The sequence below is a fragment of the Camelus ferus genome, chromosome X (genome assembly GCF_009834535.1).
Source record: "Camelus ferus isolate YT-003-E chromosome X, BCGSAC_Cfer_1.0, whole genome shotgun sequence".
NCBI classification, from domain to species: domain Eukaryota; kingdom Metazoa; phylum Chordata; class Mammalia; order Artiodactyla; family Camelidae; genus Camelus; species Camelus ferus.
In genome coordinates this window covers 54,755,344-54,771,611 of record NC_045732.1, presented here as the reverse complement: position 1 = coordinate 54,771,611, position 16,268 = coordinate 54,755,344, and positions in this window count along the sequence as shown.

Below are 16,268 nucleotides of genomic sequence, written 5' to 3'. Positions count from 1 at the left end.
TAAATAATATATGCACTGAAGGTATTATAATCAACCCATGCCAAACCTCTGGAAATCATTAGAAATCTTAAAGGCATTTTCAACCACTCTATCTTTAATACTAGGATTATGTCTGTTTGTCTTAAAAGAATAATTATTGATATCCATAATCCAGACGCTTAAGGGTTATTCTGTTCATCTCAGCTTGGTAAAAATAAAAAAGCATTGAAATAGCCATAGATGCAGTAAATTATTTCTTTTTAAACAAGCAGACAACATGAAATAATATATGCAGCTTCATTTGGGGAAAATCAGTTGCACTGAAGAGCTCTAAAAAATAAAATAATCATCTCTTCCTATTTTTCTATACATATATGCTCTAAGTCAAAAGCTCCATCATTCAGTATAAGATTTTAGTTTATAATATGGTCTTCCCTAAGGCAGGGGTGATTTTTACTTCTCACTTCTCTATGAAATGTACTTATGACTGAAATTGCTGGATACATGTATGTATTTATAAAAATTTATCAGCAACAGTATAATTCAAGCCTAGCTTCATTTTTCACTAGTGTTCATTTGGATATTTGGCATCATTTGGACCCTGAACACTTGGCCACATATTTCTAATAATATTGCTTAGAAATCTGATCTCTTTAAGATCTCTAGTGAAAGAGACTTTGTGTTTTAGAATACAGTAAAGAGATACAATTTACTATGGTAAAGTAATTATTATGATTCATTGGAAATCCTCCATTATGGGGCTAATAATATGCAAGGCACAAAATAAAACATGCAGTTCCTATTTCATGAAACACGTCAAGATAAATAAATTCACTTCATTATATCTCATCTGGGATGTATGCAATATGTCTAAACAAATAAATTATGTTTCCAGCTTCTACTAAACAATGCAAAATATACCATAAAAAAGACAATGCATTTTACTTATAATTACTATTAAGGCACTTGAAGATATGGACTGGGATTCCATAGCAAAGATATTTCCCCTAGAGCCCCTATTACAGAACAAAAATGTATTAATTAAAATATGCTTTGTATAGAAGTGCTCAGCTACCTAGAAAATTTAATTAGATAGCATTTTAAATCCATATTTCTGTTGCTGCAAATGGCATTATGTTGTCGGTTTTTATGGCTGAGTAGTATTCCATTGTATAAATATACCACTTCTTCTTTATCCAGTCACCTGTTGATGGACATTTAGGCTGTTTCCATGTTTTGGCTATTGTAAATAGTGCTGCTATGAACATTGGGGTGCAGGTGTCATCCTGAAGTAGATTTCCTTCTGGATACAAGCCCAGGAGTGGGATTCCTGGGTTATATGGTAAGTCTATTCCTAGTCTTTTGAGGAATCTCCACACTAAGTGAAGTAAGCCAGAAAGAGAAAGAAAAATACCATATGAGATCACTCATATGTGGAATCTAAAAAACAAAAAGAAAAACAAACAAACAAAAACAGCGTAAATACAGGACAGAAATAGACTCACAGACAGAGAATACAGACTTGTGGTTACCGGGGGGTGGAGGGTGGGAAGGGATAGCCTGGGATTTCAAAATTGTAGAATAGATAAACAAGATTACACTGTATAGCACAGGGAAATATACACAAAATGTTATGATAACTCACAGAGAAAAAAATGTGACAATGAGTGTGTATATGTCCATGAATGACTGAAAAATTGTGCTGAACACTGAAATTTGACACATTGTAAAATGATTATAAATCAATAAAAAATGTTAAAAAAATAAATAAATCCATATTTCTTTTAATTTGAAAGTACTGCTCTTTAAATACCTCCTCAATTATCACAGGTAAATACCACCATTAACTTAGAGGAGATGTGGGCAGAAAATTCTACTTTCAATTCCATCCCTGGACAAATTTTTAGAGTTTATAAACAACTTTAATGGTCAAGCTCCCCAATCTCCTGTCTCTCTTTGATCTTCCCAGAATGTTTTGGTTCCCTAAGGCATGTCTTTTCTGATTGTCTGGCCAGAAAACTGAGACTTTATTTTCCTTCCTTCTCCATGAGAAATAAGCCACTGTTCTTGTCCCTGGCTCCAGAGCTGTGGCTCAGATATTTTGCTCAAGGAGAGAGACAAGATGAAATGACAGGTAGCTCCAAGGCTCTTGCCAAAAGGATTGAATTTACTTAGAAGAAACAGTGGGGAATTTTGAGCCTAAGGGAACTCTAAAAAATAAGATTTTAGTGATAAGCAATTAAAGGGAGGCTGGTAGCTTCATGACAGCAACAAGCTGAATGGTAGGTCAACTAATTTACCAGAGAGTACCATGGGAAAAGACAGCAAAGAAGACCTCTCCTGTGTTCAGAACAAACTTCAAAGACTGGAATTAAAAACTGTCCCTGCATAGGGGAATACACTGATGTATTAGATAGAATTTGAAACAAAAATTATTACTAGAAATAAAGAGGAACATTGTATAATGATAAAAAGGTAAATCTTTCAGATGGTTATAAAATTATAAACATACATGACCTTACAACAGAAACTAAAATACTCAGTACAAAGGCTGACACAATGGAGAAGTGAAATAGACAATTAACAGTTAATTGGAGACTTCAATATCCCTCTTGCAATAATGGATAGAATGGCCAAACAGAAGAATACTAAGGAAATGAGAGATTTTGACAATACTATACTAAAAGTAGATCTAACAGATATGTGTAGAACACTTTACCAAATGAAGGGGATATACATTTGTCTCAAATGCACTTGAAATATTCATATGCTAGTCCAAAAGAAGTCTCACTAAGTTTGAAAGAATTAAAATCAGGCAAAGCATATTCTCTAGCCATAATAGAGATAAATTAGAACTGAATTGAATGTAAGAAAAGGATATGGAAAATTCACAAATACTTGGAAATTAATACATTGCTTAATAAAAAATGAATTAATGAAAAAATCACAGAGTAAATTAAAAAGTGCTTTGAGATGAATAAAAATGAAGACACAACATATTAAAACTTATGGGATGTGGCTAAGGCAGTGATTACAGGGAAATTTATAGATGTATATGCCTACATTAAAAAGGACAAAAAGGAGTGACACTAGCAAAGCAGTGGAATAAGAGTTTTAAACTATCCTCTCCTCACAGAAAATCAGTTTTGATAATCATTCATGGATAAGAGCACCTTTTTGGAAGTCTAGGAATCCAAACAATAAGTTCCAGCACACTGTTGGAGAAAAAAAATCCAGCATTAAATTGCATTAAAGAAAGTAAAAAGAACAGCTTCACATTACCCATCCCTCCTTCAAGGTGACATAGCTCAGTTCCATGAGACTCCCTTGGACTACAATTTTTACCACAGAGGAAAGTGACAGTAGAGTGAATGAGCTCCCAGCTTCCTTAGCTGTGTGGGACAGAACCTAAGAGGCCAACTTCCTTTTCAGCCCACCCAGAACACTGAAGTAATCATAATCAGCACAGCTGAGGGGTTGTGAAAGACTGGAAACACAACAACCAAGGCTCAGAATTTATCAAAGTGCTGTAGATCTTACTTAACACTTCATGGACTACAGGGAATCTGCCCATGAGCTCACTGGGATGTCTTTGCTGCAGACACTCCCAATTGGCCCATGGGTGCCCCCAAAACTCTGTGCACTTTATCCTCATTCTCCTCTTCCATGGACACACTGCTGTGTCCCCATGGAGTGTAAGTGTGAGCCTTTGCAAACAGCTCAAAAGTATGCCCAGAAACCTGGCCCATCTCTGCAAAATTAGGAAAAAGCACAAAATCTGAACATTTCAGGGCACCACTCTAGTGAAAACAAACAGAAGGTTCTCAACACATGACATGGTTTTCTGGTACAAAGAAAAAACACACAATCATAAGAATTCCTCACCAAGAGTGATCAAGAGGTGTGGAGCAGGAACATCCATAGAAAAGGTTTGAGAGAGCTTCAGAATCCCCAGCAGGGCTGATTGCTCACAGTATTTCTCTCTCAAAGACAGTCAGTAAAGAAGCTGACTGTTTTTTCAAATACAAATTCAGTAACAGAAGACTTCAAGGAACACAAAAAAATCAAAGAAACATGATATCACCAAAGGAAGACAAGAATTTTCTAGTGGCTGACTAAATAAATAGAAATCTATGAATTGCTAACAAGACTTCAAAATAATTATTGTAAGGAATATATGAGCTATAAGAGAATATATAGAGACAACAAAATCAGGGTTACAATATATAAACAAAGCAAAATTTCAACAAAGAGATAGAAATCATAGCAAAGAACAAAACAGAAATTATGGAACTGAAGAATACAATAAATGAGGAAAGGAATAGAGAGTGATAAACAGCAGACTTGACGAAGGAGAAGAAAGAATTTGTGAACTTGAAGATATATCATTTGAAATTATACAATTAGAGGAGAAAAAATGTAAAAAGAAATGGAAAAAGCCTAAAGGATTTATGGGGTACCATCAAAAGTCCTATTATATACATAATGGGAATTCCAGAAGGAGAACAAAGAGAGGGGCAGAAAGAATATTTAAAGAAATGATGGCTCTAAAATTCCAAAATCTGGGGAGATATATGGACATTCAAATTCATGAAGCTCAAAAGCCCCCAGACAGGTTCAACCCAAATAAGACTTCACTAAAAACACATTATGAATCAATCTGTCAAAAATCAAAAACAGAGTGAATTTTGAAAGTAAAAAGAGAAGAGACTCATCGCATACAAGAGAAAACCAATAATTCTGTGAGTGGATTTCTCATCAGAAACCTTGCAGGCTAGGAGACAGTGGAAAGATATTATCAAATTTCTAAAAGAAAAAAAAAAAACAGACACCAAGAATTCTTAACCTTGCAAAGATGTGCTTCAGAAATGGAGAGACAAAGATTTTCCCAGACAAGTAAAAGCTAAGGGGTTCATCACCACTAGACCTGCCTTAGAAGAAATATTAAAAGAGATGTTTTTCAAGGAAATGAAAGGATACTAATTAGTAACAAAACATATGAAAGTATAAAACTCACTAATAAAAGCAAGTATATAGTTGGATTCAGAGTACTCTAACACTGTTAAGAGTAGTGTGTGAATAAAATTTAACTGTAGTATTAATGTAAAAGACAAAAGTATTAAAAATAACTACAGCTGCAGTAATTTGTTAATAATTATACAATATAAAAATATAAATTTTGACATAAAATATGCATGAAGGAATAAAAGAGTAGAGATTTCATATGCAGTTAAGGTTATCAGCTTAAAGAACTGTTATAAATACAAGATATTTTATGTAAGCTTCATGGTAATTAAAAAGCAAAACACCATAGCAGATAACTAAAATATAAAAAGAGGAAATTAAAGCATACCACTACAGAAAATCATCAAATAATAAAGGAAGACAGTATAAGAAGAAGAAAGAAACAAAAATATTACAAAACATTCAGAAAACAATGGACAAATGGCAATAGTAAGTCCTTGATATCAAAAATTACTTTGAACATTAACTAAATTATATCATCAAAAGTCATGGAGTAACTGAATGGATAAAAAATAAAACCCAACTATATGCTGCCTACAACAGATATACTTGAGTTTAAAGGACACACATAGAATGTAACTTAAGGGATGGAAAAAATATTCCATGCAAAGGGAAATCAAAATAGAGCAACGGTAGCTATACTTATGTCAAACAAAATAGGATTTAGTTAAAAAAAAAAAAACTATATAATGACTAAGAAAAGTCATTATATAATGATAAAGGAGTCAATTCATCAAGAGTATTTAACAGTTATATCACTTATATATATATATACACACACATTTAACATTGGAGCAACTAAATATATATAGTGAATATTAACAGGTCTGCAGTAGAGATAGACAGCAATACAATACAAATTGCATAGTGTAGAAGAAATGGATAAATTCCTAGAAACATAAAATCTACTAAGACTGAAGCATGTGGAAATAGAAAATCTGAACAGACCAATAATGAATGAGGAAATGAATTCATAATCAAACACCTTTGAACAAAAAATAGACTAGATGGTTTTATTGGTGAATTCTACCAAAAACTCAAAGAAAAATTAAAAACAGTCCTTCTCAATTTTTATTTGTCAGTCAAATCTCAATAAAGCTGGGGAGGGGGAAAGAAGAAAGATTTTAAAATCATCAACCTGAACTTCCATCTTTTTTAAAAATTTTATTTTATTGAGTTATAGTAAGTTTACAATGTTGTGTCAATTTCCAGTGTAGAGTACAATTTTTCAGTCATACATGAACATACATACATTCATTGTCACATTCTTTTTCACCGTGAGCTACCACAAGATCTTGTATATATTTCCCTGTGCTATACAGTATAAACTTGTTTATCTATTCTATATATACCTGTCAGTATCTACAAACGTCAAGCTCCCAGTCTGTCCCTTCCCACCCTTCTCCCCCACTGGCAACCACAAGTTTGTGTTCTGTCTGAGTCTGTTTTTGTTTTATATTCAATGAACTTCCATCTTAAGACCAAAGAAAAATAAGAGAAAATTAAAGCCAAAGTAAGAAGAAAGAAGGAAATAATGTGAATTAGCCTGGAGACTGATGAGATGCATACCCCCACCAAAAACAACAACAACAACAACAACACAGAAATCAACAAAAGTTTGCTTCTTATAAAAGTTAAACAAATTTAACATACCTTTACATTGACTGATATGAGAGAGAGGAGATAAAATTACTAAATCAAAAATTAAAGAGGGGGCATTACTAGTTACATTACAAAAATTCATAAAAGAATACCATGGACAGCTGTGAACAGACAAATTAGATATAGAATAGAAAATTCCTTCCTCAACGTGATAAATGGCATCTACAATAATCTCACAGTTAACATCATACTTGATGGTGAAAAACTGAATGGTTTTACCCTAAGATCAGGAAAAAGATAAGAATATATTTTCTTACTACTACTAACTGGGAATACTAGCTAGAGGAAGTAGGTAAGAAAAATGGTATGAAATGCATTCAGATTAGAAAGAAAAAAAAGTAAAATTCTATCTATTTACAGATGACATGATTTTGTATACAGAGACTCCTAAGGGAATTCAAGAAATAATTATTAGAACTAATAAACAATTTAAGCAAGTTTGGAGAATACAAGATCATTATTTACAAAATCAATTGTACTTCTATCCAGGAACAATAAGCAAAAGTATGAAAATAATTCCATTTATAATGCCACCAAAAAGAATAAAATAATTAAGAATAAATTTAACAAAAGAAGTGCAATACTTACAATCTGACAACAATAAAATGTATTGAAAGGAATTGAAGGACACTGAAATAAATGTAAAGCATCTCATGTTCATGGATCAGAAGGCTTAGTATTATTAGAATATAGCAATACTCTCCAAACTGATCCACAAATTCAACACAATATCTGTCAAATCCCAGCTGATTTTTTGGAAGAAATTGATAAACAGATCATAAAATTCATATGGAAATTCAGAGACCTAGAATAGGCAAAATAATCTTCAGGATGATAAATAATATTAAAGGATTCACACTTCCTAGTTTCAAAATTACTACATAACTACCATAATAAAGATGGCTTCATACTGGTTTACAGATATACATAAAAATCAATGAAATACAATTGAGAAATCAGAAATAAATCTTCACGTTTATGGCCACTTGTTCTTCAACAAGGGTACCAAGATAATTCAATGTGGAAACAATACTCTTTTCAAAAAAAGGTTCTGGTCAAACTGAATTTCCACATGCAAAAATGAATTTTGACCCCCACCTTCATACCACATACATAAATTAACTCAAAATGGATACATGACCTAAATTCAAGAGCTAAAGCTATAAAATTATTAGAAGAAGTCATTGGTGTAAATCTTTGTGACTTTGAATTAGGCAATGGTTTCTTAGATATGATAACAAAAGTAAAATAACAAAGGAAAAAATAGAGAGCTTAGATAACATTAAAATAAAATATTTTTTAAAAACCTGTGATCAATTAAAAAAACATGAAGAAGAGAAAGCACACAGAAATATAGACAGTTTTGTATATTATATAATGATAAATTACTTGTTCCTAGATTACATAAAGAATTATTACAACTGAATAATAAAAAGACAACTAAAATGAATAGAAGCTGAATAGACAGTTCTTCAAGGAATATATAAAAATAGAAAATATGCACATGAAAAGATTTTCAACATCACTAGCCATCAGGGAAATACAAATCAAAACCTTGAGACAGCATTTTACACACACTAGAATTGGTATAATAAAAAAGGTAGGAAAGTACCAGTGTTGGTGATAATGTGGAGAAATTAAAACATAGCCAGCTTAAAAAAGAGTATGGCACTTATATAAACAATTAAACACTGACTTACCATATGACCTAGCAATTATATAAACAGTTAAACATTGAGTTGCCATATGACCTAGCAATTCTAATTCCAGTCATGTGCCTGAGAAATTAAAATATGTCCAAGCAAAATCTTCTACATAAAAATTCATTACAGCATTGTTTATAATACCCGAACAGTGGGAAGAATACAAATGTCTAACAGCTAATGAATGGATAAGTAAAATATAATGTATCCATATAATGGAATATTATTAAGCAATAAAAAATTAAGTAGTACTCAAATATTAAAATTATAAATGAAAGAGGGGAAATACAACTGATACCACAGAAATATGATGGACCATAAAAGACTACCATGAAGAATTATACTCCCATAAACTAGACAACATAATAAGAATTAGATACTTTCCCAGAAACATATAACCTATCAAGACTGAATCATGAAGTAATAGAAAATATAAACAAAAAAATTACTAGTATGGAGATTGAATCAGCAATCAAAACTCTGTAAATAGAAAATTTTAAGATCAGATGGATTCACTCGTGAACTCTGTCAAATATTTAAAGAACTAACATAAATCCTTTTCAATTCTTGAAGAAATAGAAAGGGAGAGAACACTTCCAAACTCATTTTACAAGGCCAGCACTACCCTGATACCAAAGGCAGACAAGAACACTACAAAAAAAGAAAATTACAGGCCAATATCAGTGTTTAACATAGGTGTATATATTCACAATGAAATATTAACAAACTTAATTCAACAATAAATTTAAAAGATCACACACTATGATCAAGTGGGATTTATTTCAGGGATGAAAGGATGGTTCAACATCTACATAATAATAATCGTGATGTACCACATTAATAAAATGAAGGGTAAAAATCATCAGATACACTCAATAGATGCAGAGAAAGCATTTGAAAAAGTCAATATTCCTTCATGATAGAAATTCTCAACAAATATAAATATGGAAAAAATGTACCTCAACATAATAAAGGCCATAAATGGCAAGCCCACAGTTAATATACTCAATTGAAAAGCTGAAAGCTTTCCCTCTAAATTGAGAATAAGGCTAGGATGCCCACTATCAGCACATCTATTTAACATAGTACTTGAAGTCTTAGCCATAGTAATTAACCAAGAAAAAGAAATAAAAGGCATTTAAGTTGGAAAGGAAGAATAAAAATTGTCTCCAAAGGTAACATGATATTATATATGAAAAACTCTAAAGACTCCAAAAATAATCTGTTAAAACTAATTTTTGTAGGATAGTAAGTCAACACACAATTAACTGTCAGATAAAAATAAAGAAAATTCAAATTGCAATAGTATTATAATGAATAAAATACTTAGTAATACATTTAACCAAAGAGGTGAAAAATCTGTACACTGAAAACTATAAGACATCAATGAAAGAAATGAAAGAAGACATAAATAAATGAAAAGATATCTCACGTTCCTGAATTGGAAGTACTATTATTGTTCAAATATCCACACTACCCAAATGATCTATGGATTTAAGGCAATCCCTATCAAAATTCCAATGACATTTTTCACAAAGTAGAACAATCCAAAAGTTTGTATGGAACCACAAAAAGACCCCCAATAACCAAAGCAAACTTGACAAAGAATAACAAAGCTGGAGGCATCACACGTCTTGATTTCAAACCATATTACAAAATTATAGTAATCAGAATAGCATCACACTGGCATGAAAACAGAAACTTAGACCAATGGAACAGAATCAAGAGCCCAGAAATAAGCCATGCATATATGATCTTTGACAAGGGTGCCAAAAATACACAATGGGGAAATGATAGTCTCTTCAGGAAAAGGCACTGGGAAAAATGAATAGCTAAAAACAAAAGAATGAAGCTGAACCCCTTCTTACATAATATATGAAAATCAACTCAGAATGGAATAAGACTTGAATGTAAGACCTGAAACTCTAAAACCCCTAGAATAAAACATAGCAGGTAAGCTCCTTGACCAATGTCTTGGCAATGATTTTTTTTTTAATTTGAATCCAGAAAAGAAAGCCAAAAAAGGGAAAAATCAACAAGTGGAATTACATCAAATTAAATTTTAAAATCTTCTGAACAGAAAAGGAAACTATTAATAAATTGAAAAGGCAGTGTATGGAATGGGAGAAAATATTTCCAAAGCACATGTCCCATAAGGGCTTAATATTCAAAATATATAAGGAACTCATACAACTCAATAGCAAAAAAAAAAAAAAAAAGCATATATATAGAAATGGGCAGAGGGCCTGAAAAAAACACTTTTTCCAAAGAAGCAAATGAAAAGGTGAACATCATAATTATCAAGGAAACATAAATCAAAACCTCAATGAAATATTATCTAACCCTTATTAGGATGGCTATTATCAAACAGGCAAGAGATAACAAGTGCTGGTGAAGATGTGGAGAAATAAGAACCCTTGCACACTATAGGTGGGACTGTAAACTGGTACAGCCAGTATGAAAAAGAGTATGGAGGTTGCTCACAATATAAAAATAGAACAACCATATGATCCAGCAACCCCACTTCTGGGTGTATATGCAAAGGAAATTAAATCATTATCTCAGAGAGATATCTGTATTCTCAAGCTCATTGTATCATTATTCACAGTAGCCAAATTATAGAAACAACCTAAGTGTCTGTCAACAATGAACAGATTTTAAAAATATGCCCCCCCCCACAGAAACATAGACACACAGAGGAATATTATTCAGCCTTAAAAACAAAGGAAATCCATTTTTGACAACATAGATCAACCTGGAAGGTGTTATGCTAAGTGAAATAAGTCAGACAGAAAGACACATTACATGATATCACTTGTATCTAAAAAGAAAAACATTCTGAAATCAGAAAGGGAGAGTAAAAAAGTGGTTGCCGGGAGTTGTGTGCTGGAGGAAATAGAGAGATATTGGCAAAAAGGTAAAATATCTCAGTTATAAGATTAATAAGGTCTGAGGATAATATAAAACATGGTTACTATAGATGATAGCACTGTATTGCATAACTGAAATTTGCTATGAGACTAGAAATAAATTTCTCTCACAAAAAGAATGGTTAATATGTGAGATGGTTGTGTTAATTAACTTGGTTGTGGGAGTCCATTTGCAATGTATACATATATCAAATCATTACATTGTATACTTTAGCATCTTACAATTAATATGTTAATTATATCTCAAAAACTGAATTAAAAACACAGAAAGCACCATCTTACTGACTTTATTATTCATCATACTAACATACAAGTATCCTACTTACTTAAAAAAAAAAAAGAAATGTTTTCAATCAATAAATTGAGCTTCCAACTCAAGAAACTAGAAAATGAGAACAAAATAAAATTCACAACAAGTGGGAGGAAGTAAATGAGGATAAGAACAAAAAATAACAATTGAAAACAGAAAAATAATAAAGATCAATAAAACAACAAAAAACCCCCAAAAGTTGATACTTTGAAAAGATCATAGGTTGGTGAAGATGACAGAAGACGGAAATGATCAGCATAGCAATGAGAGTTGCAATATCACTACAAATTATGCACACATTAAAAGAACTAAGGAAATATTGCATACAATCACAAATAAGTATAGCAACTTACAGGAAATGGAGAAATTCCTTGAAAACTACACATCTACTCAAACTGAAATAGACAATCTAAATAGTTGGATAATATTAAGCAAATTCATGGTTAAAAACCTGCCCCCAAATATTTTCAGCCCATATGCTTTCATTGGTGAATTCTCTCAACATTTAAAAGTAACTCCATTCTGATTTGGATTATTTTATTTCTCTTCCTTATCTGATTGTTGAATATCCAGATACTATGTTGAATAAAAGTAGTGAGAGTGGATATCTTGTCTTGTTCCTGATCATAGAGGAAATGCTTTCAGCTTTTCACCATTGTGGATGCAAGTTGTGAGTCTGTCATATTTGGCCTTTATTACGTTGAGGTGTGTTCCCTCTGTGCCCACTTTCTGAAGAGTTTTTATCTTAAATGGATATTGAATTTTATCAAAAGCTTTTTTTGCATCTATTGAGATGACCATATGTTTTTTACCCATTTACTATCACATCAAAAAGAAGAAAATACCTCGGAATAAACCTACTTAAAGAGGCAAAAGACCTATACTCTGAAAACTATGACACTGATTAAAGAATTTGAAGATGACACAACAGATGGAAAGATATTCAATGTTTTGGGATTGGAAGAATCAATATTGTTAAAATGACCACATTACCCAAGGCAAAATACAGATTCAATGTAATTCCCATCAAAATGCCAATGGCATTATTCACAGAACTAGAAAAAATAATTTTAAATTTTGTATGAAAATACAAAAGACCCTGAATAGCCAAAACACTCTTGAGAAATAACAGAGCTGGAGGAATCATGTTTCCTGACTTCAGACTATTCTACAAAGCTATAGTAATCAAAGCAGTATGGTACTGGCAGAAAGAAAGACAGACACATAAGTCAATGGAATAGGATAAAAAGCTCAGAAATAAACCCATGAATTTATGGTCAATTAATCTATGATAAAGGCAGGTAGAATGTACAATGAAGAAAAGACAGTTTCTTCAGTATGCGGTGCTGGGAAAACTGGACAGCTATATGTAAAAGAATGAAATTAGAACACTCTCAAACACCATATACAAAAATAAACTCGAAGTTGATTAGGGACCTAAATGTAAGACCATATACCATAAAATTCCTAGGGGAAAACATAGGCAAAACACTCTTTGACATAAATCACAGCAATATTTTTTTTGGATCTGTCTCTTAAAGTAAAGGGAATAAAGTGCAAAATAAACAAGTGGAACCTAATTAAACTTAAAAGCTTTTGCACAACAAAGGAAACTACTGACAAAGTGAAAAGAAAATCTACTGAATGGGAGAAAATATTTGCAAATGATATTACCAATAAGGGGTTAATTTTCAAAATATATAAACAGCTTATACAACTCAAAATCAAAGAAACAAACAACCCAGTTAAAAAATGGGCAGGAAGACTGAATAAACATTTTTTCAAAGAGGAAATACAGATGGCCAATGAGCACATGAAAAGGTGCTCAACATCGCTAATCATCAGGGAAATGCAAATCAAAATCACAATGAGATATCTATCACCTCACACCTGTCAGAATGGCTATCATTAAAATGAACAAAAAATAACAAATGTTGGTGAGGACGTGGAGAAAAGGGAACCCTTACACGGTGTTGGTGGGAATGCAAATTGGTGCAGCCTTTGTGGGAAACAGTATGGAGGTTTCTCAAACTAAAAATAGAATCACCACACGAGCCAGCAATTCCACTCCTGAGTGTATATACCCACCCAAAAAAAAAAAACAAGAACACTAATTCAAAAAGATACATACACCCCAATATTCATAGCACCACTATTTATAATTGCTGAGATATGGAAGCAGACTAAGTGTCCATCAACAAATAAGTGGAGAAAGAAGATGTGATATACACACACATACACATACACAGAGTATGAAATACAACTCAGTCATAAAAAAGAACAGAATTTTGCCATGTGCAGCAACATGGATGGACTTAGAGACTATTATGTCAAGTGAAATAAGACAAATACTATATGAAATCATTTATACATGGAATCTAAAAAATACAGCAAACTAGTGAATATAACAGGAAGGAAGCAGGTTCACAGATATAGAGAAGAAGCTAGTAGTTACCAGTGGGGAGAAAAGGATTATGAGTAATGCAGAGGCAGAGGAGTGGGAGGTAGAAACCTTTGGGTGTAAGATAAGGTCAAGGATGTATTGTACAACACAGGGAATATAGTCAATATTTTATAATAACTGTAAGTGGAAAGTAACACTTAAAATTGTATAAAAATTTAAAAAATAATAGTAACTCCAATTCTATACAATCTCCTCCAGAAAATAAAGCAGAGGAAAACTTACTGTTTTTATCAAGTCAGCATTACTCTGATACCAAAACCAGATAAAAACAATGGAAGGAAAATAAAACTATAGACCAATAGCCCTCAGGAAAATAGGTGAAAAATTCTCAACAAAATATTAATATATAGATTTCAGCAATAAACCAGAATACTATATGACCAAGCTATTTCTATTCTAGGAATTGAAGTATGGTTCAAAATTCAAAAATTAATCAATATAATCCACCATATTAACAGGCTAAAGAAACAAATCTACATGATCATATCAGTTTATGCACAGAAAATACCTAACAAAATACAACATGTTTTTATGATAAAATCTCTTTTAGAAAAGTAGGACTAGAAGGAAAATTCATCATTCTGATAATGAGCATCTACCAGAAACCTATAGCTTACATCATACTTAATAGTGAGTAAAAGACTGAAAGATTTCCCCTTAAGTTGGGGAACCAGGAAAGGATACATAATCTCATCACACCTTTTCAATTAATATTCCTGTTCACAGATGATGATTGTATACACAGAATACATCAAGGAATCCACATAAAAACTCCTAGAACTAATATATGAGTTTATCAAGGTTGCAAGATGTAGGTAAACACATGCAGAAAAAAATCAATCACATTTCATAGAAAATCTAAATAAATGGAGAGACAACCATGTTCATAGATTGAAAGACCCAATTATAGTAATGATGTCTATGTTCATTAAATTGATCTAAAGTCTGGTGCAATTCCAATCAATTTCCAGCATAGCTTTTGTAAATATAGACAATCTGATTCTAAAATTTATAAGAAAAGGGAAACAAATTAGAAGAACAAAACATTTTTGAGAAAGCATTCAGTTGGACGAATTACACTGCAAAATTTTAACAGTTGTTACAAAAGTACTAGAATATCAAGGCAGTGTAGTAATGGTGAAGGTATAAGTACAATGATCAATGGAATAGAATAGACAGTACAGATACAGACCCACACAAAAATGGCTGACTGATTTTTCACAAAGGTACAAAGACAAGTCAATGGATAAAGATAATATATTTTTGTTGTAGTATAGTTGACTTACAAAATTGTGTTAGTTTCAGGTGTACAGTAAAGTGATTCATATTATATATATATATATGTATTTCAGATTATTTTCCATTATAGGTTACTATAAAATATTGAATATAGTTCCCAGTGCTATACAGTAAAGCCTTGTTGCTTATCTATTTTATGTATAGTAGTTTGTATCTGTTAATTCCACACTCCTGATTTATCTTTACCCTTTCCTTTTCAACTTTGATATCCGTAAGATTTTCTATGACTGTGAGTCTGTTTCTGTTTTGTATATAGATTCATTTCAAAGAGTTCTTAAATGTGACCCAAAGCAAAATATATGAAAAAAGAAAATGAAAAATTAGACTCCATACAAAGTAAAACTTTTGCTCTATGAAAGACATTGTTAAGAAAACAAAAAGACAGACTACATACTGAAATTCCAGAAAAGGACTTGTATTCAGAATTTATAAAGAATTCTCAAAACTCAAGAATAAGAAAGCAAACAACCCAATTAAAAGGTGTGCAAAAGGACTAAGAATACAATTCATGAAAAAGGATACATGGTTTGAAAATAAGCAGATAAAAAGATTTTCAACATATTAGCCATTAAGGAAATGTAAATAAAAGCCATGATGAGACATTACTATATAGCTATTAAAATGGGTAAAATTTTAAAATACTGATATTACTAAATCCTGGAAATGTATGGGAAGTAATTGGAACTGTCATACATTGCTAGTGGGAATAAAAAATGGTGCAGTCTCTCTGCTAAATAGTTTGGTAGTTTCTTATGAAGTTAAACATGTCCTTACCATATAACCTACCAATCCCACACTTAAGTTTTTACACTAGAGAAATAAAAACTCATATTTATACAAAAACCTATACACAGGTGTTTATAGCAGTTTTTTTTTTTATAATGTCGAGAATTGGA